The sequence below is a fragment of the Manis javanica genome, chromosome 1 (assembly GCF_040802235.1).
Source record: "Manis javanica isolate MJ-LG chromosome 1, MJ_LKY, whole genome shotgun sequence".
NCBI classification, from domain to species: domain Eukaryota; kingdom Metazoa; phylum Chordata; class Mammalia; order Pholidota; family Manidae; genus Manis; species Manis javanica.
In genome coordinates, this window is record NC_133156.1 from 17,737,081 (window position 1) to 17,764,849 (window position 27,769).

Genomic DNA, 27,769 nt, shown 5'->3' on the forward strand with positions numbered 1-27,769 from the left:
ACAGAGGGCTGGCATGACGGTCACATGGACATGCTCCTTTGAGGTACTACGACATATGTTGTAACGCAGTTGATGCATATGCAGCAGACAGGGTATATGGAATATGTTGCCTACTTTTAACCAAACGAACCCTCACAAAATGCAGCTTTGAAAGATTCCTGCAGAGAAACCAGGAGAAGGTGATAGTAAGAGTGTGAGTGGTCAAATAGCAGGGGACAAAGCTGAGCTTTCCATGTCCCAGCACTGCCACATCACATCTGCAAGGAAAGAGCAATGAAAATATACTGATCAGGTGAGATGTCAGTTGGGATAATTTACAGCTGGAAGAGGATCTGCTATAGGGATACAGGAAATTGTTGATGAACTTTAGCCTTTATGACTTGAGAAAGTGATAGTGGAACATGCATGTAACCTATAAAATACAGATGGGTATGCTGGGGGCACTGCTCAAACTTGTTACCGACAGGAGTATGCACTCAAACAAGTGAGGAGCTACTGGGCTAGGGACCGAGAGTACAGAGCAGGCATGTCGTAGGACCATGGCCAAGTGCGCTTCCCAACCTTTTTACAGCACGGCCCACATCGGGTGTTCACTGCAGCCTGGGGGTCCCCAGGCCCTGCTCAGCCAGCCGAAGAGCTGAAGGGATTAGAATTTTCAGCAGCCCTACAACCCATTTCAAGAGGCAGCTAGAAGCACGCTGGTTGTAAACTCATTCCTACAGACAGAGTTAGGCAGGGCCACTTATTGAAGAATGCAGCTGTTTGGTTTTACGTAAGTCAGGGCTACAGAAAAGGAAAGAGAAAGGTTCTTTTTAAAAAAAGACCTCTTAAGATCATCCCAGTGAAACTTGTTTGTGTCACAAGAGGGTTTGTTGTGAGAAGTTAAATATTTATGCTATCTCATTCTTCCCAATAAAGGAACAAACTTCACATATTTACAAGTATTCTCTTTCTTCTGTCAGTCAGCATCCTCCTATGTTCAGATCTGCTCACACCGTACGTGCTAATATATGTTCGCTGAGAAGAGAAACCACAGTGAAGCTAAAAACAACGCTCAGCAGTCCTTACGTTCATAGCCAGTCAGGTCCTTTTCCTAGTCCTCTTGGCAGCTGGTCCAGAGCTTGGCCCCAGATTTCCAGTTTCCAGCCCAAACACCATGCTACTTACTCCCCCTTAGCTAACTTCACCTCTTCCTTTGGTGTGACCAGCAACATCACCCTGCAAAACCTGCTTCAGCTCCAAATACATCAAACTCAGTCATCAGGGTAACTAACTCCCTCCCCAAACCATCTTTGACTTACTACTTATTAACCAAACCCACCAGATTCAGACGGATACCTTGGCTGGAAGAGCTCGTCTCTCTCTGCCTCCCCCTGCCCCACACCACCTCGTTATCAGTCAACTGTGTGGCCCCTCAGCTCACCCTGAAGCAAAGCCCCCACCTTTCCTGTTTCCTCTGTTGGACACACCCTTGCTTCAGACCCCACGAACCCCCTTTCACTGTCCTTCCTTCAAGTCTTCCCTCAAGTCAGTTCTCCACGAGGCCTTCCCTGGGCACCAATTCACAAAACTTACATTTAACCCTTTTGCTCATATCATACCACCTTACCCCGGTTTATTCATTCTCTTTATCAGTTATCACTATAATAAGCATTCATTCTTCATGTTGCTCAGCCTGTCTTCACTACTAGGACATTAAGTTCCGTGAGGGCAGGAAACTGTTTTCCCACGTGGCTCCCTGATGTACTTCCAAAGCCTAAACCGGGCCCGGTGTGCAGCCATACTCAGGATTTGTTGAATGAATGGATGGATGGATAGGTGGGTAGATGGATTACTGCAGTGGACCCGTAAACGGCTTCCTCTCCATCCACCCTTCTATGAGAACAGTCATCCTAAATCACTACTCTCCTCATAAACTGTCAGTAGCTACGTGTGATTTATGAAGTCACATCTAAAAGCCTTCAGAGATCCAGCCCCATTTCTCAGTGCAGCCCCCTCTCCATAACCTTAAGGTCTAGTAATGCTGGGGGGACCGCTCATTTATTCTGGAATACATTCAGCACTTTAAAACAACCTGTGTTTGTAGACATACGTCCCTTTGTTGTAGAATATCCATTTCCTACCTCGCCTCTACTTAAATCTATGGATGCTTCCAGCCCATGCCCGAATGCCATGTCGTTCATGAAGCTGTCCCATTCTTCCAGTGAGATTTAGACCTGTGCCCCATAGTGCACTGCTTTATGTCGCTAGTAGGTGTAAGAATTACTCCCCCTTGAGTTGTGTCCATATGTGTGCCCAAGACGGGAACTAAGCACGACCTTAAAGGTGTGCCTCCTTTTCATGGCTCCCTGCACATGGTAGATAATCAACAGGTGTTTGTTGAAATGAAATACGTGATGTCACTATAGCAGTGGACTTTGAGACAAGTATTAGGCCCTTAACAGAAGTAACAGACCAACACCAAATAAGTGGCTGTCAGTGAAACGGGCAAGAAAAGTAAAATTGTCGCTTACACCAACATGCCATAGGAGACTTTAACGATAAACTCTAAAGGTATGGATATCTTATTTCTATGTGCTATAATGCCTGGCACAGAGAGGTTGCTTAATTTGGGGTGCGATCATTGGCTAACATTAAACTGCTCTTATTTCAACTGAGCACCAACTATTGTTGTTTAACTCTTTTGTGGTTTTATCAAGTAAGGTAGTCAGGAAGCCTCCATGTTACATAAGGGTACTTTTCAGGGAGTGATTTATGGTTAATTCAAGTCTCATTTGCTTTTGCTGGTTTCTCCTCTCCAGGCCTGTCCCCATAATGTACGTAGCTAGTCATTAGCCAGGCCCATGACAAATGGGCTCGTATGCAGGATAATAAGCACATGTGGAAAGAACAATAGGTTTCAAGAGATTGTTCTAAATCATTGTTTTCTTGTGGGGAACAGAGAACCAATAATCCCAAGAAGCTTTATAGCAGAATCTTCACTGAGGAACTAGAGGGAGTTTAAATTTGAGACCCAGGAGCAAGACGTGCAGACAGAGTCCTCTTTTGTTTAGCCACGTGCAGAATAAACAGGCCCTGTGAGGCCCCTCTGCAGAGGGTGAAGGGTAACAGCACACCCATCTGGACCTCCTTCCCCTCTGGTTTGCGGAAGGCACCCATGCCCTCCCTCGGCATCCTGTAAGACCACCAGGGATGGAGGATTCCCAGCCCAGCTTGCTGTCTCATTCACTTGTAGCTCAGATAACCAGCCTGGCCCGGCTCCAGCTGCACAGCCAATCTGCTTCGCCCGTGTGCTGTCCATTTCTGTTTGTGGAAGCCCCAGGCAAGGTGCAAGCTGCCAGGCCAGCCCCGTGAAGACGTTTCTCCTCAGGCCTCGACAGCTTCCCTGAGCACAAGGCCACCTCAGGAAGCCTTCCTGGTGATGAAGACTTAGGCTTCCTGAAGGGAAAGCTCCCCCCCAAGGACTCCACCCGCCCTGCTCCCTCTGTCCCACCTGACGCCCTGACACTGCACGTCTGTTTGGCTGCAGCCCATTTGGTGACAGGTTGATTTGTCTATTGCTTACTGGGTCTGTGTTTGTTTTTTAGGTTGGCATTCCTTCACCATAAAAACAGGGCACTCTTTGAGGCGGGGGACCTGCCTCACATATTCTGCAGCTCACCAAGCAGGACCTTTTAGAAAGCTCTTCAAAGAGGGCACATGCTCCTCTGCCATTTGCAAGGCCAGATGGACAGACCGGGAAGGGCACACTCCTGCCCACCAGCAAGCTGAGAACTTTAGGGGGCGGCGCTATGAGTGTGAATGCATTTTGAGTCTTGTTCTAAGAACTGAAAAAAGAAAGCTCCCCTCTTGGACAAAGAGGTAGGTGACGGATGGTCTGTTTCCGTGGTGAGGCCCCTGACCCGTTTATCTGTGAGACTGTAACACAAGAGAGTGGCGCTTCTAACCCAGCTCAGTGGTCACCTGTCCATGTGACCCTGACATGAACGGAGGTGACTTCCAGTATTCCTGCAGTTTGTCCTGATATAACTTCCATAAAATGGTTTTACCTCTGCCAGTTGTTCCATGTAAAAAGGGATTAAATAAGGGATCATAAAAAGCTTCCACAATTTACATACTTTTCTTCATAGCCACTTAACAAGGAGACTCAAGTTTTCCCTTTTTAAACTGTTTTTAAACCTCAGTTCAGGAGAAAAGTTAAACCAGTTGGATTTCTGTCTCTCAGTGATTTTTTAAATGAAAATGGGTGAGATAGGCCTTTGGGGCCTCTTCTGATGCCAAGAGTACTATTCCTTCGGAGTTTTCAAACTTTGGCCTCAAAGGTTATCTTAATTCCAACATTTTCTAAATTAGAAAAAGGATAGTAGTAAAATTAGATGCCTGGTAAAAAGTTGCTAAACTTGATCACTTCAAGTATATCCTTGGTTCTAAGCTGTGTATCAATAATACTTCAATTAAAAAAAAAAAGAGGTGGGCTGTAGGTGAATACAATTAGTATGTAATCCATCAGGCAACCTTTAGATTATTAATAACTTTATTCTCATTATTAAAATAATGCTGGTCACTTATTTGCCATTTTTCATATTATTTATGAATAATGTCATGTTAAACATCTTTCTTCAGAAACGTCTGTTTAGTTTTGTTTTTTCTTTACTATTTCCTTAGGCTAATTTCCTAGAAGGGAAATTACTGGATTAAGAAGTCTTGATAAATATTGCCAAACTTCTTTTCAATAGAATGGCTAGATTTTATTTTTAAAACACATGTAGCTACACATCGTTCAAGACTCTCTCCAGAGATACAGTTGACTGACAGTTTAAATTTTTAGTTAGCTAAGTGTAATGAGGACTCAGATATGACTAGTAGGTTAACTGTTTATTTACTGGCAATTTCTGTTGTTAAAATCTCACGTTCTATTTTTTTATATGGTCTATATGCTATTACTGTAATAGTCCAATTATTTCTGACACACAAATGGGTACCTGGATTCTGTCCCAAAAGTTGTGTGACTACAGTATATCACAAACAAGATAAAATTTTCAGAAAGCTATGGAAAGACTGACTTGTTCATTCAACAAACAGTTCTTGAACCCTGGCCAGTAATGAGAAGCTATGGTAAGCACCAGGCAAGCTGAGAAACAGGGCGCATTCCCTGTCTTTGAGGAGCCGATAGAGGCAGAGAGAGATGTTAATAAGGAACGAAGTAGAATCAGGTAAGAGCTTTATTAGAAGTTCATAGTAAGGGGACCAGGACTCAAGAAGCCACTTACTCACGTGTTAGACGAGGGGTTCAGAAGAGGGAGAGGGCACACCTTTGAGGAGCTCAGGAAAGTGTTAAGAGGACCTTCTGAAGGATGGGCAGGATTTACTAAGAAAGGAATATTCCAGGAAGCAGTTAGTGACCTTACAGTGCTCAAACATTGTGATGTGTACTCTCACGTCATTTGACCCTCTCAACAAACTTGTGTGATATGGTGTACATTCTTATTCCCAAGTTGCATCAGAGGACCTATGAGTCAGTGGGGTCAAGGGACTTGTCCAAGGTCTCAGAGCTAAGTGGGGTGGCTCCCAGGGCAGCCCATGCCTCACACTTCAGTGAATGGTGCCCACAGGGAAGGTTTTGTGTGGAACACGGTGGTAATGGCAGCTGAGACAGGCAAGTCTGACTTCTGACTTCTGGTGTCCTTTGCATGATATTAATCTGCTATGATATTTTTCACTTAAGATGAAATGGATTAAAATGAAGACACACTAAAGGTGCCTATTACTTTTAATATTTTATATACTGTTGCTTTTATTGGAATATTTTGGAAAGATTCTCTCTCTATATATATATATCTTATATGAAGATAAGCACATAAATAAGCACATCTTTATTTAAATATGATATATGCATATACATCAAATGTAAGATGTATTTTAATTTGTGCTGTTTTCCTTACATTAGGACTTTAAAACCTTGTATATATTCAGCTATACTAAACAAAAGGAATATTGCACCAGTTTTATCTCAGCTTCTAAAGCTTCAACCTGTTTGAAGAAATGACTAGTATTTTTGTAATGCTAGGAACTGTGATGAGAAAAATCAAAGGATAATTAATCCACAGAGAGAAAAAGACCAGCGCAGGTACCTTTGAGTTGGCTTCTGCTAACAAAAGCATTACCATATAAGATAAGGAAATTTGCTTTTGGTGACCTGGAGCTGTTCATCTTTTCCAGTGTGGTGGAGTTATGTCTAAGGAAATGGAGGTGATTTCATAAATGACATACATACAAAAAGCTAATGGACACATTATAAATTTTGTACTGACATGTGAAATGTTTCTATGAGACATTTTAAAGACCAAAATAGACTGATTAAAAGATTAGTTATGTTCCTCAAGGTCACCAAGTTAGGCAGCATAAGGGCAGTGGCTGAAATCCAAGGTTTTGGACTATTACTTCGGTCCTTGTGATAATTCAAGATGTCTTCATGAGGTCTGACGTGGGTACTGTCAGAAACTGGCAAATATTCTTTCACATATTAGAAACCCAAGTCTGGGTGCTAGCCTGTCCCATGTCAGCATATGTCAGCACATGTGAGTCAGCTCACACAGCACAGCTGATATCCTCCACACAGACAAGCAGATACACCAAGCCCAGTATGTTCCAGGACTCCACAGACAATACCCTGTGCACATCTCTAAACGCCTGCAGAAGCTGCCCCGGGTCCCCAGGGAACTCTGTCTACTGAGATTTTCTTCTTCTCATTCTTCAAATCTAGACTATGGGAAACAGGTTCAGCTACTGAAAAAACAGTAAGACGAAACCTTCAACTTTCAGTTATGACTCCCCCAATAAGAAAAGACATCAATGTGGCATTTATTATGAAACGTGTGAACAGGGCCCCATAGAAACCATACTTTGAACAATCTCATTCAAAGGTGCCAAGGGCACTAATGAGACCGGGGTGCCGGAAAAAGCAGAAATAGATCAATACTTCTCCCCCCAACCCTGCAGTTGTCCCCACCATCAGCCACTGCACTCGTTCTATGTAAATGCAATCAATCAGCAAGGATTTCTGTAAAATGCATAAAACAGTTGTCTTCCAGGCCTTACCAGAAGATAAATGATTCCAGACGTTGGACTGCGGCCATTTTCCCACACATGCTACAAAGTTCTGACATCCATATTGGGCCATAACTCTGAGCGGTTTCTGCTTTTGCGAGTTTACAGCCAGTGCTTCCACTTCTGGGTTGGCCTAGACAACTGATGCCGAGGCCAAAATAAGTCCCTTTTTGCCTTGTGTAAATTGCAAGAGAATTGCTTTTTTCCGACAGAGGGGCTCCTGTGGTCCCCCTGAAAACTTTTTGGCATTACTATATAAGCTGATCATCCCAAATTACTGCCTGAGATCACTTTGGAATTAGACAAATCCGGGTCTCATAAAACATTCAACATGCGACATCAAATGCAAACCACTTAGATGTAACATACGGCATCATACAGCCTAAGTCCAACTTTGCTTTAAAACGAATACATTTGAAAATGTATTAAACATAAATAGCAGGATCATTTTATATGGTAGCTTATGCTCTGGAAAAGGGTTAAAGGCTTTTGGAGAAAAATAGATTAAAAAGAAGACCCAGAAGCAGTTTCCTTTAAAAACTATGGCAACCCAGTAACATTATCTGGAAGACATGCAGAAGTCTAGGTCATATTCATGGATATGCATATAACCAATGCCATGGAATCAAACATGCAATAGACAGCACTTTCCGCCAGTCTCTAAAATCTGAGAGATGGGCACTTTCTCACTAAATTGACTTTGAGGAAAGATACAAATAATTGTGCCCATGGTTCAAAAAAATAAGAAAGTCCTCTATCAATATCTATAGTCTGAGACAAAAGCAATTCTCCAAGGTTAAATAAAAGTAAAATAAATCTTACTGTAACTTTCAAATATTTTTGAAGTGAATAATCAGAATGAGAGGCACGCCTTCAAGTTCTTTTAAAAGAATGTCCTTCGAAATATCAAATACACCACAAAGAAAACCTTATATATTGATAACCAAACTCAGAGCAAACAGGAAGTTCTCTGCTGTTTAGACCACCACCAGAACCTCCTTTTCTATGCAATAGCAACTTACTGTGTTTAAAAATGTCCTTAGGCTGAGCTGTACCTTTGAAACAAAACCACGCTCTTCATTTCATTTTCTGCTTTCTTGAAAATTGCTGCTGAAACTGACAGATGGTGCATCCGTCACAGAGCATTTCCTCTTCGTTATCTCTGCCAGCTAATATTTCCTCTGTGCTTAGCTGTTGTCTGTGAGACTGTTCCACATCATTCTAGCCTGATCAATGGTGTGCCTGCTCTGAGGTTGGCCGTGGCCCCGCCTCCGGCTCTAAGAGGAAAAAAACGAAAACTCACAGCTGGATTTCCTACAAATCCTCTCTTTTAAATCTGGCTCTGCAGTTACGGCACATAGTAGAGGAAAAAGCTGCCAGTCTTTCATAAACCAAGAGGGGCGATCCTCTCCTAGGGCCCCCCCACACCAGCGCCAAGCATGTATGTTATAGAACAAATCCCATTTTAAGTTAGACGGAAGCTTCACAGGATGGGAGGAAGAGTTTTAAACCAGGTTCACATTTTTCCATGCCTAATGAGACTCCAAAGAAGATGCCCAGGACTGAAACTCACACACATGTGCACTCACACACATGCACATTCATCGAAAAAATTTTTAACATTTTACAACAAACGGTTCCAAGGAGAAAATGCCAAAGTAGTATGTTACAAATCGTGTCTATCCTAAAACAAGGTGTCATGCATATCCAGAGGACGTTACACAAAGGACAGGATTTGCTAGACTTTATACTTCAGATAAACTGGTGAATCGAGAGAATGCATGACATGCATTTCAGGTTCCAGATGAGAAAAGCTTGCTCTAACAGGTGAACGTGCCACGCGGGGCTGCCCTGTGAATCAGTGGGACAAAGGATGCGTTTCTAGGCTTCCAGGTACTGCACAGTCAACAGCGACCAAACCTTACCAGGCGAGGGGCTGCCATTTAGAGCAAGTAGCACATGTGAGAGATATGGCTAAGGATTTGAAGACTATACTGGGATCCAGGGTCACAAGGTCTGGATTCAAGTCTCAGCTTTGCTTCTTGGACAGTGTCTTAGAACATGAAAGGCGCCGAGTAGGCTCTGGGGACCTCGCAGGTGATGGCAGGATTAAATGAACATGATAAAACACTTCGTTATTTTTCAGTTTGTATTGTTCAACAATAGAGAGAATATGCCTAAGTATGAATATTTAATCTGGCAAAGGATGGTACCAACCTAAATGCCACAGCCTGTGATAAAGAGCGCTAATAATAAAAGGATTGTGGGAATAATGTGCAGGGTATGAAGTGCGTGCTGACGGTAGTGATCACTCACATTGTGGATATCGGAATTCTAAGTGGGAATGTGCGGTAAGCACAGGTCAGAGAGCGGTTGAGGGGTAAAAGTTGGAAACCTCGGTTCCCCTTCCACATTCTCACACAGGCCTGGAACTGTCACCTGCTGTAGGTTGTGGAGCCCCTAAGGGGAGGGACAAACACATCAGAGGTCGTTGAATAAATGAGTAGGGAGAAACTGAGCTAGATGAGAATTCCGCACTCTCAGGGAGGGAGTATAGACGACTGTGAGAAGCCTGAGCTTCACACTGGAAGACCAGGTACTTCAAGGTTAAGAATGTGTGTCCCGGCAGTCTCCCCAAATGTGAGGTTGGCATTAGGAGGGACAGAGGCTTTCTGGGTCACTGGAGAGAAAGGGGATTTTGTTCAGGGACCCTGATCTGGCGCAGCTGTCTACACCCCCCCGACTCCCGCAGTCCCTACTTCCTTCCTTGAGAAGCCATCCTGCTGACAATGAGGGTGAGTCAAGGACCAGATCGTCTGTAAACATCCTGTAATGAAAGTACATGGATTGTTGGGGTAAATTCTTCCTAAATGGGGAGTCCTTGCTTGCCAAGAAGTCAGCTTTCCAAATCTAGTGGGACCCCTGTTCCATGTGTCCGGGGCAGCTGTGGACCCGAGGTGAAGGGAAGGCAGATGAGATGGGTCCCTGTGCCTAACCTGTGGGCCGCCCCATTACCAGTGCATTTCTGTGGTCCTGACTAAGTTGGAAAGCTCACCCAGTTCCATAAAGATCCCAGGTGTGTGGCCTCTTTCCCCTGAGCTGGAGGATTATACCAATATGAGTAAGAGAATTTACCAACTGCAAAGCTCTAATCTAAGAGAAGCTTTCTGACTGCTGTACTGTGCAAGGCATTCTGCCAGACACCACAGAGGAGGCGGCCTCCCAGCTCTCCAGCCACCGCCTTACCATGGCACCGATGACTGCAGTCGGTAACAGCATCGGAGGCCAGCAGGAGCAGGAGAGCACACCTGGGGCTCAAGGGGAAGTCAATCTGGTTTGGGAAATGGGAATGGGTGAATCCACACAGCGTGACTAGGGAGGTAGCATTCACGTTTGGGAGGGATTCGCAAAGACAGAGATGAGGAAGGGCACCTGGAAGAGAAGGACACCCACAGAGGAGAGAAGGGGTTCCAGGCACAGAGGGAGACCAGAGACCGGGCAAGCTGAGCAACAGCAGCGCATCTAGTTCTGCTGAAGCTTGGGGAGCACGCCAGAGAGTCACAGAGGATGAGACAGGCGGAAGCACCCGCGGCATGGCCTGGAATGCTGGCAGCGGGGTGGGGAGGTGTTGCTGAGTTCAGTCGGCAAATGAGAACCCTTGGAAGTTTCTGAGCCCACGTGTGACATAATCTGAGCAGTAAAGTCTGGAAACCACGTTTACCATGGATTATAAAGGAGATAGTACTGGCCCACTTAGGAGGCTACTACAATAATTTTAATAAGAGGTCACAAAGGCTTAAACTTGAAGGATGAGGGTAAATAAAGGAAGGGTACAAGAGGCAACTGTACAGGTGTAACAGGGGTCAGGGAAGATGAGTCCAAGAAGACCCCACCTTGAGGACCTTGCTGAAGATATCTGCAGATAGATGTACAAACATATGCACATTTTTATTTCAGCACTATTTTGTAATTTTACATTGTTTATAGTTGCAAAAGATAGAAAACGACCTAAATGTCCATCAAAAGGGAACTTACAATTATGCTACAGTCATATTATGAAATACTATGCAGCCATTTAAAATATGTGCAGCTACACTTGTTGAGTATTGGTAACAGACAGCAGGTTGCCAGTGGTTAAGGAGTGTATACAGAAGAGAAGACATAGGCAGGGAGTAAATTCACAGCAAAGGAAGGAAATAACTGGGGAGTGGAATAAGCACTGGGTGGGGAACCCCAGGATCTGGATTCTCATCCAGATTGACACCTGTCTTCCCCAGAATAAGGCCAATCAAAAGTTGTGCAGATTACGCCTACGCAAATATATGTGGAGGCTTTGCCCACAAGCACCAACTTAAAGGTGCCCCAAACTGACCTGACCCAGCCCTGCTCACTTTCATGTCCAAATGAAACATGTTCACATGGTCACAATACCTATGTGCCTGGGAAAGTCAGTACTTGAAAAGGAACACAATCCATGGAACTAAAGTGCATCTGAAGTGCCCTATTTTTATCAAATTCTGGGCAAGAGAAATCAGGTAAGCATCACAAGCAACAGCCATGCCCAGGTGTAAGTGTAGTGCCTGTTCACAAGCCAAGCACAGCCGTAATGGGGACTGACCTGCTGGACCTCAGTCTTGTGATCCGTTAGCCAGGGACTGATGTTCCAATCATCAGTCCCTTTCTCCTTAGTTACGGGACATCTTCAGTAACCACAAACAAGAAGTGAAGTCCAGCCTTATAGAAGGGCTTTGGAACTTCAATAGCAGACCCTGGGGGTCTACAGCAGCCATACATTGCTTGAAAGGGCACCATAGGGGGTATCCTGGAGGCATGGGTACAGCTCCTTGGGGATTTTGTTTTCTTTTTTTTTGCAGAGAGACAGGCCTGACTATTAAATGTTCCTCATCAGCTCTGCAGAGAGGAGAATACGCTGCAGAAATGAGGACTCCACAGAGGAGGACACTCATCAAGGGAAGAAATGCTCCTATGCAACAGTGTGTAGGCAATTGCTTGGTACACAGAATCTGTGCAAGAGCAAATTAAGAGCGATATTTCACAGTGGGTGAGGGCAGCATGGCTTCACGGAGAGGGGCACGTTCTCTCTCAAGTACCGCAAAGACACGGCACTTCATGTCCCAAATGTCTGGCTTCTCATCTTGACTCTGGCAGGTACCAGCTGCATGAACTTGAATGAATTCCTTGAGATCTCTCATTGTTAAATGGATACTAACAGTACCATCTTGGGATTGTTGGGAGTAGTCAGTGGGTTAATCAATGTAAAATGCTGTGAAGAGGGCCTGGCATAAACATTCAATACATTTTATTATTCCATAGATAGAATCTTAAAGTTTAGGTGATCACAGCTACATGGAAAGAGTTGAATCTGATTAATCGCAGTTCGAAAAATAGAATTCTCTTCAAGAAGAGCTAACTGCTGCATTCCCCTGTAATTTACTTTAAAACCCTTGAGAATGCATGGTGCAGTGTTATGCATGTGTTCCTTAGGCTGAGCTATAATCCGGGTGCTGCTAGCATCGAACGAAGCATTCAAAGCCTAAGACAGTCTAGCTGGTATTGTAGAGCGAGCCAGTATTTAAGAATCTGCTGACAAAGGCCTTACTGGCACCATCTGTCCATCAAGTCGCCAGTGAGCACTCCAAGTGACAGAAATGGGTTTCAACTGGTGAAAATCATCACTGTTAATAAGTGTGTTTGGTAGAATTCAGGAAATCTGATGGGTTCAAAGTGCTACAGTGTAAACATCTAGTAAGGACTTTACACGTATCTCTGGTGATAATTCCCAGTCTAAATTCCTAAATGTTCCTAGATGTGTTATCAGTAGGACTTGGTTGTAAGATTTTGAAGAGAGCAGTTGACCCTCTTCTGCTTCAAAACTTCTTCAGCAGCCATTTTCTATGAAAAAGAATGTAAGGGTCGTGCATGACCAATGTTTTTTAGCATTTTAATTCACATCAATTATTTTAGTTCACTTAGCCATTTCTTGAGGGGTCTGTTTGCCTGGTGTGGCTATGAGGATTATTAAATCTGGAATCTGGGTGTTTGACTCAAGCCTCACCTAATTTTTTTTTTTGGTATCATTAATATACAATCACATGAGCAATATTGTGGTTGCTAGATTCCCCCCATCATCAAGTCCCCACCACATACCCCATTGCAGTCACTGTCCATCAGTGTAGTACTCTCCTGACTTTTTTATGTAAGGCTGTGGTGGAAGCACCTAAAGAGAAAGCAAAGAGCTGGGACTTCTTCGGGCCTCCACACAGGTTACGTGAATCGATTCATGTGTGGGGCTATGTGTTTGCTTGTTAATGAATGTCTATACATTTGACAGAACTTGGACCTACATTTGGTTATCAAAACGACTTGGTTGTGAGGTTTTGGGGAGAGTAGCTGACCTGCTTTTGCTTCACACTTTCTCCTTTGACTGCCATTATTAGCAAAAAGAACCTAAAAGTTATGCATGGTTAATAGGACTATTTTAGTTTGCTAATAAAGACAGTGTGGGTGACGGACAGTGACTGTAATGGGATTTGTGGTGGGGACTTGCTAATGAGGGGTGTCTAGTAACCATAATGTTGCTCATGTAACTGTATATTAATGATACAGAAAAAAACCCACAACACAGTAGGGGGCATAGAGCCCACAGGACATTTAAGAAGATCAGCAAAAGTTCCAAAGTTTGCTTTTGACCACAGAGCCCAAGGACAAAGAGTTTCTTTCGGTCACATCAGGTTTAGTTATTGGATTCTCAGAAACTTGCCGAATTCTTGGCAAAAAGGAATTAGAAACATATTTTTCTACACACCCCTAAAGACATTATTTGCATTTTGTGATAAATATAATTATAAATATGAAAATAAAGTTCCTCTCCTGTGGGATTCACTCATTTTTAATAAATTGTTTTGTTATCTTCACAAGGTGAAGTCCAGAAACATCGAGCACTTTTTAATAACTACTAAGAATAACCTTTAAAATATTTAAAAAATGTATTTTAATTACACCAAATATTGCTCATGGTAAAAATTCTAACAGAAGTCCATTTTTGTTCCCAACCCCTAATTCTACTTGTCCCCCTAGAGGTAATTCTATTAACAGTTTAGTGTCTATCTTCCAAGTTTATACACACACACACACACACACACACACCTTTTTACACATATCTATACATATATGTACATATCTATCCATGTTTCAGACCCATTAGATAGTTCTTTTCATATAAAGTCTAATTACATGCATTATTCAAAGACTTATCTTGTTCACTTACAGGTCCTAGAGATCTTCAGATGAACAAATAAGAAAGCTACCAGCTTAATCCAGTGGAACCCAAGTGACTATCTGATGAAAAACCTTGTACCAGGGAAGCCAGACCAATGAAGTAGCTCCAAAATAGAGCCACAAACACCCCTGTGCCTTCCTGGGTGCCCCCCCCGTCCCCCTGAGGCCGAGAGATCTGTCCCTTCTGTTCCTCTCCAGTACTTTAACATCCTGGGCAACACAGTAGACCAGACAGATGAACGAGTGAATGAAAAAACTGAGTAGAATTCAATGCCTCTACTAGCTGCAGAGAACAGACTGTCCCTTTAGCCTGCACACAGGTGTCTGGAATATGCCTGCCTCTTTTCTTCCTTATTTTAAGCAGAAAATAAATATCACCTTCTACTGCGGCGTCGCTCTGCTTTATGGCGGTGGAAACGGGAGCGTGTCAGACGGGATGCTGAGGCGCGTGGGCACACGTGCATTCTAAGCGTCAGCACGAGGCCACAGGTGCTAGTGTGTGGGGCTCCCGCAGACTGGGAAGGGCAGGCGGCAGACGCGCAGAACGAGGGCTGCGACTTCCCGCGCTCCCAGCACCAGGGAGCCCAGCCTCAACTTGCAATGAGTAGTTTTCAGGGTCTCAGGACACTATGCAAGCCTCCACTGCAATCTCAGGAGCAGACACCCAAGGTAATGTTGAAATCTGAACCCACGCTTATAGGGTGCTCTACAAGCAAACTGCACAAATCCCTTTCCTAGCATGCAACATTCAGTCCTGAACAGGACTAGCAGTTAATCACACAGCTCCTACCTTGATTAATCGCCTTCCTTTTTCTGGAGAAAAATGTTACCTTTCGTTATAAAATTACAGATGTTCACTTTGCTGTAAGTGTTGCAAATGCAGAGTTTTGTGAAGCTGTTGTTTTTACATTAAGGCAACCTACCTCCTTTCTCTGTCAAATTCTTCTTTAGAAGCAAATCAAGGTGATTGGCTCAGCTCTTTGGGTCATCAACCCTGAGTTTATAAGCTTCTTTATCCAAAAAGATTCCCTAAGAGAAATCTGACAGCACATCTACAGCGTGAGGGTCTGAAACGGAGCCAGAGAAGCAATGACAGCTGTACGTGGAATGTAAACGGTAAGAACTTAATTCCACATTGGGTACAGTTTGAAAATGTCAGCACTGCCTTACCTATGTGGATGTTCCACTGTACATAGAGGATTTCTATTTCAGTATTTGTAAAATTCCAAAAGTTATAAACTTCTAGCTTCTATAACCGAGAGAGAAAGAGAGAGAGAGAGAGAGAGGGAGAGAGAGAGAGAGAGAGGGAGAGAGAGAGAGAGAGAGAGAGAGAGAGAGAGAGAGAGAGAGAGAGAGAGAGAGAGAGAGAAATTAGGGTAAAGGTCTTGTCAGCAAAAAGGCAACCCTGCATTGGGAAGCTGTATTAAAAACAGAAAAAACAAAATCTTGTGGTAGAAGAAATGTGTTCAGAACAGGCTCAGAAGGTTATAAGCGATGGAAACAAAGAAAAAAGCATCTCCATCATATCCACATCTTCCCTGCACATCAGATGCTCTGGACAGCTGGCTGGGGTTTGTGTGACCAGGCAATGGAACCTGTCTGGCTCTCTCGTGGGAGGGAAGGTATGTGAGGTCCTGGCATTCGGCAGCTACAGACCAGAGAAAGTCAACAGCAGTGAGAAAGGGTAAACTACCTGTTGGGGAGATGCCAATTCCACACACCGTGCTCCTGACAATTCTAGAAGAATAGATTTGCCTCCTGGAAGCTGGCATTCTACTCCTCAGAACTGTCAACACTATTTTAGGCTTCTATTTCCCTTCCACCACTACTACCTACCAGCGCTTGATCTGTAAACCTTGATCATCAACTCTAAAACTGGCTGAAATTTTCAACAGTGTTGTCTTTAATTCTGGGCAGAGAAATGCACAACTCCTTTGTATAACACTCAGCACAGAGGTCGCTTTAATTATGATGCTAATAGACATCAACAAAGAAGCTGCCTTTTCCAAGAACAAAGCCTGGTCAACCCACGCTGATCACTTGCTAAACTGAATTTCTCCCACTGTTTTGAAGATGATGTCACCACTCATTGTCTCATCCAATGTGTATGAAGCCCAGAGCTTTGACTTTTACTCAGAGTTACTCTCAAATATTGGATGATGCAAACTTCTAAAAAAATCTGGTATCTCTTTTAAAGTTCACTCTGAAATTTCAGGAAAAAAGCAGATCTGAAGTAGATTCTGAAACCATAATGGACATCATCTCTTTACAACCTCTCAATGCAAGAGCACGTTGTGCATTTTTTTGGTTCATATCTGACGGCCTTCTCACAAGAGCTCTCCATGGCTTCACTGAAACCAACTTCAAAACCAAACTTAGAGGCACACTTATCTAGAAGGTTCAGGAATCCTAGGCTCCTGAACTTGTTTTTCATTTTGCTGTGAAGCGCGGGTGGCCATGAGCATTCCTGGCAGCTATAAGGCATTTGCTAATGTATTAGACTTTTAAAGTTGTTAATCACACTTATCAGCACAGGCAAACAGTACTGGCTGCAAAAGATTAGCTGCTTTACTGCAGTGCTCCCATAATCTGACATAGGAACATGAGCTCCAAGTGGCGACTGCCCCCAGCTAGCTCCAACCTCCAGTGACTTCAGAACTTATGAAAAACCTTAGCTTTTAATAAATCCCAGATTGTCTTTTCCATCACCTCATACACACACACACACACACACACCTCTCGTGATGGGAGAAGAGAAAACATTCCCAGTGCTGTGTACTGCATGAGTTCATCAAACAACTAGGATGTGCCTTAAAATATCGACTATATTTTGAGCTTCAAGGCGGCCTTTATTGCCAGGAGATTCAGGCACTACTAACGTCATAACGAAAAATGTGTATGACAACCAGCAAGAGCCTAGTTTCCAGAGAAACTAAACCTCACTTAAATCCTTTGGAAGCATTAGATTCTAACTGTAGTTTTTCCCCTTGAGACACATACACCATTGCTTCTTGGGAAGGAATATGTTTAGAGAACAAGGAAAAGTATTTCCCAGAGGTGAGTGTGTCAGGGAATTCAGTTGTATTCTGGAAAGAACTGGGCCAGGCTGGCCTCTGATGGGTGGGATGTTGCTTTCACTCAACTCTTCTTTAAAAAGACCATGTGTTTCATTCAGCAGACATATTTCTAGGCTAGTGTTCCCATGCTTGAAGCCCAGCTTCTTTCTTCCTAGCCCATCTGAACCCCACAAGACTAATTCTGGTTTTACTTCTGCAAGACAAAACAAAGCCCAACCAGTAATGGTTCACCTTCTATTCTAACCCTTAGCCAACCGTCCACATGGTGTTCTCTAGGTGACCTCTAAGCACTCACTCTGTAATATATCAAGATTTTTTTTTTTATACCGAACCTCACGATACTGTTCTTTTGACCATCACATTGTCGGACATGGGAGATGTGGCTGCTTCATAGGTTAGACATGATGGGAGATCTATGGGGATGAAAGACTAGGAAATAGAGAAATCTTGCTTTCTAGGTGTCTTCAAAGGAAGACACAGAATCATTTCCCTACAGTATTTGAGCGCAGGCCATCTCAAGCACAGAGATGGACCAGACAGCTTCTCTGGGTGAAGACTATGGCTGGCAAAGACACGTCCCATCTCCCCAGCTCGTTGTTTTTGGTGACATGAGCAAACTGAGTGGTGACATACCACTTGGGAAGTGGGGTGGGGGGGACTGGACACATCCCCACCCACATGACTTCAGTCCCCTACCTCTTGCTTCCGTTGCTTGGCCTCTTTAAAACATTCTCTATCCAGCCTTTTCCTGCAAAATATGCCAGTTGTCAGGCTGAGCAGTGGGGAGAAAGGGGCCGTTTATTTTCTGGGCAAGAAGCCAGTGTGGCTGCTGTGAGGGCACGATGATATTTGAGAGGGGCAGGAGGCCACAGAGCCGTCCAAGCCAAGGAGAACCTGCCCACCGGGGCTTCCTCACTCGTGGCTGTGCTGGGTGATGGGGCTGTCACCAGATGGCTCTTCCCAAAACGGAAAGATTCAAGGAGAAACCTCCGAAAGAGAGTGGGAGCGAGAGAGGACATTGCAACCCTTGCTGGGGAGAATGCCGCCCAGCCGGAAAGAAGAAACACCTGCGTTAAAAATCGCTCCCAAATTAAGCTTAACAGTCTTTTATTTTAAAAATGCAGCTTTACTGCATTCTCAACACAGGAACTATGCTGGGGTCAAAGATAAATAAGGCCTGGTTCTTTTCTTCAGGACGCTCTCTCAGCCTGGCGAGGCGGGTCAATGAAGGAAGTGATTATTTCTAAAGAGAATGACTAGAGAGAGTAAGTTACGAAGCGTCTACTTCACGGCAAAGCTTAGAGCACATTATATTACCCCCACACACAAAAATCTCATTTCATCCCCATTTTACAGCTGGGGAAACTGAAACTCATATTGAAGTGCTGTCAATGGCTACACAAAAGTTGCAAGCTCTCTATTGAAATCAAGATCTTGCTCCCAAGCGCGTAATTCCAAAGCTCATGCTATTCTTCCGTGATGTCTCAGCTTCCCTTCACTTGTCTGGCTTGCAGCAACCTGTTTATCCTCCTGCTAAACAGAATATTGTAAGAAATGCTGCAAAGATCTTAACACAGCAGGGGTACTACGTCAATTCCGGAGGACATTATTATAACATATTTACTCATCTCTCATTTAGTTGTCTGTGAAAAGCAGAGGGCAGATAGCAATTTCTATATTCGTCAAAGTTGGCTTTGGGATTTCAGTATTAACAAGAGAACAACACTTTGTGATAAATACATAGGACGTCACATCACTCTACCCTCGGCTGTGCTGAACATATGGCAGTGACAACACTGAGAACACATGCAAGACAATTTCTTACATTGGGACTTGAGTGGTTCTAAAAGTAAGGGCATTGGAAATAAACAAGGTATGTTGGTCCCGCTCTCATTTTTGGGATCTAAGAGACATGTGTTAATCACATCCATTGTACACAGAAAACTACATAAGATGCTAGGGGCTAGATATAGTATGACTAAAAGAAGCCTGTGGCATGGAGGGGGATGACCACCACACAGTCCAGCGTGATTCAAGGGTGTGAGTGCAGAACAGGGGCGCAGGGGAAGGTCCAGGATGGAAATCACAGCTGCAGGTTTCGAGACTGGAACACCGATGGCCAGAGGAGCCACTTCTAAGTCATTGTCCTGGGGCGCCTTACCAAAAGTCATAACCAGACCTCTGTCCCTGCTTCAATGTTTCCTCCAGAGCACATTTTACCTTCTAACATACTATTTGCTCACTTACTTAGTTTACTGTTCAGCTCTCCTCTGAATCAAAACTCCATGAGGAAGGGATATTTTCCTGCTTTGCACACTGATGTATCTTTAGTGGAGAACAGGCCTAGCCCATCACAGTCACTCAAACATAAACCAAATGAAGGAATGGATCATATAACTGATGAACATACATGAAAACCAGGTGATGGAGCAAACTTAATGGCTAAAAAATAATAAGAGAATGATTTTCCTCAGAAACATATCCATCTGAAATTTTGGGGGAAATATCTGTAATTATTTATTATCTTAGGTACTAGACAATGAGTATTAGTTGGCTCCAGACACTGAGTATTAGCTGATTATAGACAATTAGTATTAGCTATAAGGGAGAAGACGGTGCTTATAAAGTTAATGTATTTAATACATGATATCTTTAGAAAACATGACTGAAGGTTATCCAAGTTCCGATTCCAATAGGTCACCCCACCATTCATCTTTTCTACTATTAACAACAGGGATTAAAGTATAGCACTTTTACATTAGCAGAAAAAAGAACATAGAAAAGAAGTCCTTATAGAGAATGCAAGAATAGACAAAAAAAAAATGTATCTGACTATCGGGGGAGGCGTTAGAGGGAAACAATCTTCACAAGCATTAAAACAGTAGGCCCTCCCCCTCCCAGCATTCGTTTAGGCCTTGGGAGAGCAATTCAATAGCATATGCAACTGGAAAGAAAGCAGCCATCATCACTTTTAAAAAATTAATTGTGGGAAAACACACACATAACAGAAAATTTACCATTTTAAGTGTTTTTAAGTATACATTTCAGCAGCATTCAATACATTCACTTTGTGCAAACATCACCACCACCATCTCCAGGACGTTCTCATCCTCCCAAATTGAAACTCGGTCCCCATTGAACAACTCCCCACTTCCCCCTCCTCCGGCCCTTGGGACGGCCACCTGTCTATTTCCTCTCTTCACGAATCTGACCTCTCTGGGGACCTAGTCTAAGTGTAGTTACACAGTATTTGTCCATTTACATCTGCTTGTTTCCCTGAGTACAACATCTTCAAGGTTCAGCCATGTTGCAGCACGTGTCAGAATTTCCTTCCTTCTTAAGCCTGAATAATATCGTCATCAACCTTTGTGTGGAACCCTGTCACAGAACTGCAGGTTTGCATGCCCACAAACCTGGCCCTGCCTCATGTACTTTATTTGATCCCATCCTAGAGTACTCACCCGTATTTATCTACATGTGGGGATATCCTCGCACTAAACTGTGAGCTCCTTAGGAGATGAGTTTCATTCATCTTTTATTTTCTTGCATCGTCTAGTATGTGTTTGATGTTAGAAGGTATTCAATATGTTCTTTTGAATTAATTCCTGCTATAAATCACATTAATGACAAATTATGTTTGGCTTAAAAAATCACGAGCATTTAAAAACGAGGGTAATGTATGATAATAGCAATTACAGAACACTTCCAGAAGTACCTCTGGCTGTCTTTCCCTACAGCACATTCATGTCCAATGTCCATTTCTATTTCGTTTCTATTTTTCTTCATTAGTTCTGTATGGTAGGGATGAAGAAAGAAAAAGATGTGTATGTGTGCTATCCATATCATATTTTAATGGCAAAGCCCTAAAAATTCCCAGCCATTTGAAATTTTTAGCGGCCAGCAAAATGTTCAAAATTTCGCTTTGGAAATGAGGGACACTAACACCACAGAGAGGAGGCTTCGGGAATCTGAAGGAACGTGGCCCTGAGTCTAACTGCTGTAGTTCTTAGTATTTCCAGGTTGGCTGCTCTTAAGACTGAATTAATTTTGTGTTGATCACCGGTCTGTGAAGCCCTGATAAATTAAATGATTGGCAGAGACAATGACTTTCAAAGGGAAAGAGGGGTTAGGAATCCATTTTCTATTTTGGGATTACTACAGAAGTCCGTTTCTGAAAATACACCACAGATTAATTTAGTTAAGATCTAAAAAAAATCTAGGTGGAAGTCATTCAACTTGTCCTAGATTACCCAGTAATTTATTGGCAATTCTGAGAGTCTGGAGAAAAATGTTAAGAGTTATCTGAGGACAGCAGTTCAGACAATACACTGTGAGGTTAATACCTACTTTTAACCTCGGTTCTTCAAACATAGTGTTTTTACATTGCTGTCATAAAATAAAACTAAAACAACCTGGATACATTTTAAAAGCTCATGTGTAACACATTTCTGGCTGTACAGAACAAATATACTTAAAAAAACCTTAAGGCTACATGTAGTAGTTAAAAATGTGGGCTCTGGGGCCACACTGCCTGTTGTCAAATCCTGCCTTGATAACTCCAGGAAGTGTACCCTGAGCAAGCTACTTAGTGCTTCTCTGTACCTCAGTTTACACATCTGTAAAATGACAAAGATGATAATCCATATGTCATGTGGTTGCTGAAAAAGTAAATAAGTCCACGTGTAAACACTTAGAATAGTGCCTGGTACATATTAAATGATCACTAAATGCTAACTATTAGTTTTTCTAGGTTTAGGAATTTCCTAAAATTTCAAACCACAGACTTGCAAAGTAGGAGAGGATGCCTAACTCAGGAGGTCATAACATAGCTTTGGTTGAATCAATCATATTCCTGCCCTGGGAAAACTAAAGTGGGTGACCGAGAACACAGTTAGAATCCATGGTAGGGAGAAAAGATAGCTATTATTTGATAATATCTAGGGTGAGGAAGAACAGGACGTTGCTTGACTCATTGACTGAAAATAACCAACACTTGTAGAGAAAAGCAAAGATTGGAAATATCACGCGGCCATGACATGGAGATAACAGCTCTGATCTTTCTAGGTCTTCATTTCAGTTCCCAGGAACCCTGGCTATGCTTATTTTCTGGTCTTTGATTTGGAGGATACTCTGTATCTTTATAGTCAGCTCTGTATTAGTCAGGATGGGCTAAGTTACGCTTCAGTAACAAACCCCCAAGTTTCACCAGTTTAACACAAGTGTACTTCCTACCTGACTGTGAGTCCACTAAGCGTTGGCTATGGTTTTGGTTCATCTTAGTCCCTCAAGGAACACGGGCTACTGGAAACTTCATCTCAACAATCACCACAGCAGCAGGAAGGGGACACTGAAGTCACACACTGCCTTTTAAAGCTTCTACCTGGAAGTGACCCAGGTCACCTCACCTGCCTTTCATCAGCCAAAGCACGTCATGGGACCACGTCTGACCTCAAAAAGGACTACACTCCCCCCACAAGCCTAGCAGGAGGGTTATGTTAGCATATTTTATAAATAGTGCTAATGACCACTACATCTTCCCTTTTATGGTCAGGCCTGTTTTTAGATACGCATTTCTTCAGAAAACAATAAAAGCATTGATAGAAACACACACACACACACACACACACACACACACACACACACATCACTGCCCCTAAACATTTCTCTCAAAACTATTCTTCTCAATATAACCAGACCTTCTCCACTTTGTGTAGTGATATAATTCATCTAAATTTTGATTACCTGGTCAGATAGTCATTTAAGTCATCTCATTCTCAGGAACAAATGGGAGTAAAAGCTGAACATTTTGGAAATGAGGTATTTCAGGATAACTGAGGTTTGTGCATGGGTATCTAAGAACTTAACAGCAGTGCTTTTAAACTTTAAAAAATTAAAGGAATTTTTGGACAGCAGTACTTGTTAAGTGGTTACATATTTTTCTTTCTTTTAAAATAAAATAGCGTATATAATTTAATGTTTTCTTCATCATGAAGGATCAACAATACAAATATCAGATATAGTATTATGATCCTCTTGGTATCAAAATGTTAATTTATTTAACAAATGTACATTAAGAATATACATAAAAAATATATTAAATATATATGTCAAATATCGGGAATATATGAGGAGTGAGAATACCCTTACCTCAGAAAGCTGTGTGGGGCATTTGAACCAGACTGGCTTTTCACAAATATTTTCTTCATATGTACTGTGGTCGATAACTCAGCCACCACTTCTATCTGCTATCTGATATCCACAGTCCCACTTCTCCTTCTAATTTCTAGATTTTAACCCTTTAAAGTCCTGAAAGCTAAACTCGTTAGAATTGTTTGTAAAATAGTGAGGGTAAATAAGCCAAGTTGGAGGGATCTGAGGTGCCGTTGTCTGACTAAAACCCAAGGGATTTGGTGCATAACATCCACGCTACTTGGCTTACAAGCTTTTCTATACAGTCGACGCCAGCACGTCACGGAATTTTGGATGTGTGACGTATCACCGTGTCCTGCGTTTAGAGGTATTAAACACTTAGCATTTTCATTTCATCAAGCATGAGAATCTTTGACACCCTTTTATTAATTCATAAGATACTGCCCTGTGTTCTTCTCTAAATCTTTTCCTTAATTAAAAAAAAAATCCCTTTGTATTAGGATGTGTCTGCCCTCTAGCCTCATTTTGCCGAGATTATTTGTATTTTCGAATGTTTAGATGTACAGTTTAATCTTATCCGCCCGTTTATCTTTCTATGACTAATGGCAATATTTGATTACAAATTTAGAAAATCATATGGCTGAAGTAGCACTTGCACCAAACGGCTTGTCCATCTCCAAACAAATTATTCTTAGAGGTCAATGTTACTTGAGTTCTTTCATTCTTTTAAGATAAATCACTCTCTGAACCTACCTAATTCCTTCACTTATGACTCATACAAGCAAAGAAAGTCTTTGGTAAAAGGCTACTGCAGGCTACTGCCAAAAGCGAGAGACTGTTTAGATAGTGTTTTCAAATATAGTTCTATTATTCAAATCAAGAATATTTGGTACAGAAGAAAAACATACTGAACAACATGTAAAAAGGCAATATTCAGCCTAGTCCGGGCAATGTTTAGACAAAAGTCTACTCATCTGACCCACACTATAAAACATACTACCTTTCAACCATCTCTTAAAACAGTACCTCTTAATCTTTTTTGGATTTTCAAGGCTATTGCTAAAGCTCTCCCCATTGAACTTATGGCATATTGTAGAAGCACTTTTCTTATGATTTCTGAAGTTTTAGAGACAAAGGTTGCCAGATTAAGAACCTCAGGCCCCAAGAAAATGAAACAAAAACAAAGTAGGCTCTTTGAGGAAAGTGAACTCCCCTCCACTTCAATACGCTTGAAGGGCCACTATGCAAGGCCTTGGTGACCCGCTGCTTGCAATCAGTTTCACCCACAACCTACGAGCTTCGCTCAGCCCTCTGATGTGAAGGCTCAACGTGTCCCACAGCAGTGCCGTGGAGGGCGATCCACAGAGTCATCTTGAAAGCTTTACCTTCAGCCTCTTCTCTCCCTAGATCAACGTCTGTCTTACAGCAATGGACTCCCCATGATCTCACTGTCCTTAGATACAGCTCAAAATGCCATTCCAGGTGGTTCAACTCTACACAGGTATAAACGCAGGGCTAATTCATTACAGAACCATTTTCCACACCAGTACCTTGAAAATACTTCGCAAGTATAATTCAAAAGGTGCTAAGGAGGCCCTCCTGTGAAAGAGCGAAGCCAGTTGAATCTCCAGGGAGCAGCGACAAGCCATTACAGTGTGTTGGAACTGGGTGCCCCATCCCCCAAAACAACTCTCTCCCCAGTGTAGTTGCTTGACATTTCTGTTGTCATTTAATACTCGTGCAAAACACTTCATTTCAGTTCAACATTAAGTTAATACTTCAAATACCCTGGAAAAGGTAATTCAGGGCCCTAAATTCACTTTCAGCTGGAAGTGACTGTGGGGCGGGAGCAGGGAGGATGCTGGACGCAAACCGAGACACTAAAGGCACGATGTGGCACGACGCACTTCCCTAACGGCAGGGTTGGCTAGGAGGACCACAAGGAACAGCTGCCAGTTCCACACATCTTCACCAAGCGCCAGGGCCTGTGGCAGGCACAGCGGATGGGTGATGAATTGATTACAAAATACAACACCGCACAGCTCTGGGAAGGCTCAAGGCCTGGCAGTAGAAATTGACCCCAAACAACTTAAATTACGAACGGAGCGTGCCATAGAGAGCAACAGTGAACAAGGTGGAGCTGGTTTTTAACTCTCTCAGGTGGACCAAGGGGGAAAGTCTGCAAGTAAGAAACAGAATTTGGCCTGGGTTTGTAAGGATGTGATTTTCATGAGGTTGTGGGGGTGAGGGGTGTGGGTGGAAGGGCGGAGTCACACCAGGTGAAAGGGACAGAAAAGCAACTCCCTTGGTGGCCTGGAGAGTCCGTGGGGGGCTCACGGAACACCAGTCACGGCTGGGGGAGAGCCTGGTGGCTGTCAGTCTTTGGACAAGGCTGGGGCTGCCTCTGGATAACATTAATTCCCCACACACTTTTTTATAAAGGCACGTTCTTTTCAACTCTTTTCAGAGGAAATACTTGAATTATCAATCTATTAAAATAGCAATTTCAAATTCTTGATGAAATCATTGATAAAAATGAATTAAGAGAACAGTTGACTTAAGATTACTAGTTGAAGCTAGACCTCAGCTACTGTTTTAAATGAGACCAAATGGACTGTTTAGTCAGGAAACTCAGTTCAGTTGACAACAGGCAACGGTCGTGATTAAAGTCAACCAGGAATTTGATTTCACCAGTGTTCCTAATTTCCTCGCCTTCAAACACACTGTCAAACTGCTAAGTTAACTATCAAATGGAGAACCTATTTTGGGGATTGCCTAGTATGTATAGGCCACACTACACACCGGGTCATACATTTGAATACAAGATTCCTGTAGTTCCACGACATGTCCGCTAGAGGCCTGTGAAGAGCTTTTTCCCCTATCACAGTCTCAAAAACAAAAAGGCCAGAATTTACACAAATAAGAAATGTTGATCAAATATCAGTAAGGCAAAGATTGAATTGATAAGTAATCTCACAATGTACACCAAAGCTGTGGGTTGAATAAACAAAATACAATACTCTTTCAAAATCAAAAGATACCCAACTGTGAAACTGCAACTCGCTTTAAGCTGCAAGAGCAAACTGAAAAGACAGGAGGGTTTTGAAGGCTTCGTTTACGATTCCAAAAGGCCCCCAGGCTCCGGCGGGCTGTGCCCAGGTGGCAGCACGCACCAAGTGGTGAAGTGGGCATTATAAAAATTGCCAGCAGTCTGTAGGGGCCTCTGGGGAAGGGGCCTTTCAGATCTTCAAGTGCATACTAAATACAAAAGGCATGCGACTGAGAGGAGAGGTTCCTGGGAGGGAAAGCTCTGGGAAAGTAAACAATGTCGTAATTTAAGACAGATGCGCAGAGAAGCCACTTCCTAAAGAGCGACTCCATGGAAGTAAACAGGGGAAGGCAGATGAGATTGGGCGGCCAGGGCAAGGCTCGTAATAACTCTCAGGGGAGAGACGGTGAGTTCAAGCAAAGTATGAAACAGATTTGATATGTGAAGATAGCTGGAAGATTGCGTGCACACAGGAAAATCCACTAGGAGAGATAAGAGGCCTTGGACAGTCCCCTTACCACCTTGTCAAACCTTTAACCGAGATTCATGTCACTGCCTCCTCAAAGGCCACAAACAAAAACACCTTAGAAAGCACATCAACAGCACGACACGCAAACATGTGCGCGCGCGCGCGCGCACACACACACACACACACACACACACACACACACACACACACATTTCTATTCTGTTTACAGAAATGGCCGGTTTTTCACTAGGTTTGGTTAATTAGCAATCAGAAGAGTTGTATGGGGTTTGAAGAAAGAACCCTTTGTTTGGAAAACCTGTGAAAATATTCCCGCAGCAGCTTGTAACTTTCCCTACAGATCACCCTGGCCCTGAGGAGGGCCCAGGTGCCAGAGGTCTCTGAGATCCCACACAGAGCTCCCATTCAAAGGCCAGTCCTTTGTTGTCCCCGGGGAGTTAAGCCTTAATGGGTTTACAGTTTGCAGGCCTTTCTGGAGAGTGGCTTGGCCCTTGTTGTCTGCTGCCACAAATGGAGCAGAGACCGGCCCTGGGGGACCCGCAGCTGTTGTGCCTTTCCCGGTGGCTTGGCTGAAGAGCAGAGCGGTTGCCAGAGGCATTT

At 43.1% G+C, this 27,769-nt stretch overlaps 1 protein-coding gene and 1 long non-coding RNA gene across 11 annotated transcripts in view; one reads left to right on the plus strand and one right to left on the minus strand.

The window, feature by feature from the left end:
• Positions 1 to 27,769, minus strand: part of STARD13 (StAR related lipid transfer domain containing 13) — a 375,008-nt gene that overhangs the window by 86,548 nt on the left and 260,691 nt on the right. Inside the window, exon 1 of one of the 6 annotated variants that reach the window (XM_037012377.2) lies at positions 8,163 to 8,306. The exons of 3 other annotated variants lie outside the window; for them this stretch is intronic. The gene's annotated coding sequence lies outside the window, so the exon portion shown is untranslated. Of the gene's footprint in view, positions 1 to 8,129; positions 8,307 to 27,769 lie in introns of those variants that run through there. 2 more of the 6 variants (XM_037012371.2, XM_073229156.1) reach the window with 2 other exon arrangements.
• Positions 1,458 to 14,790, plus strand: LOC118971339 (uncharacterized). Of its 5 annotated transcripts, XR_012128000.1 has the most exons (4): positions 1,458 to 2,553; positions 3,588 to 3,861; positions 11,982 to 12,276; positions 14,398 to 14,790. It is a non-coding gene; the product is annotated as an uncharacterized lncRNA (long non-coding RNA). The 5 variants fall into 5 exon arrangements; XR_005059745.2 differs by lacking the exons at positions 1,458 to 2,553; positions 3,588 to 3,861 and adding an exon at positions 5,275 to 5,757; XR_012128004.1 differs by lacking the exons at positions 1,458 to 2,553; positions 3,588 to 3,861 and adding an exon at positions 5,275 to 5,656 and having other exon boundaries at positions 12,017 to 12,276.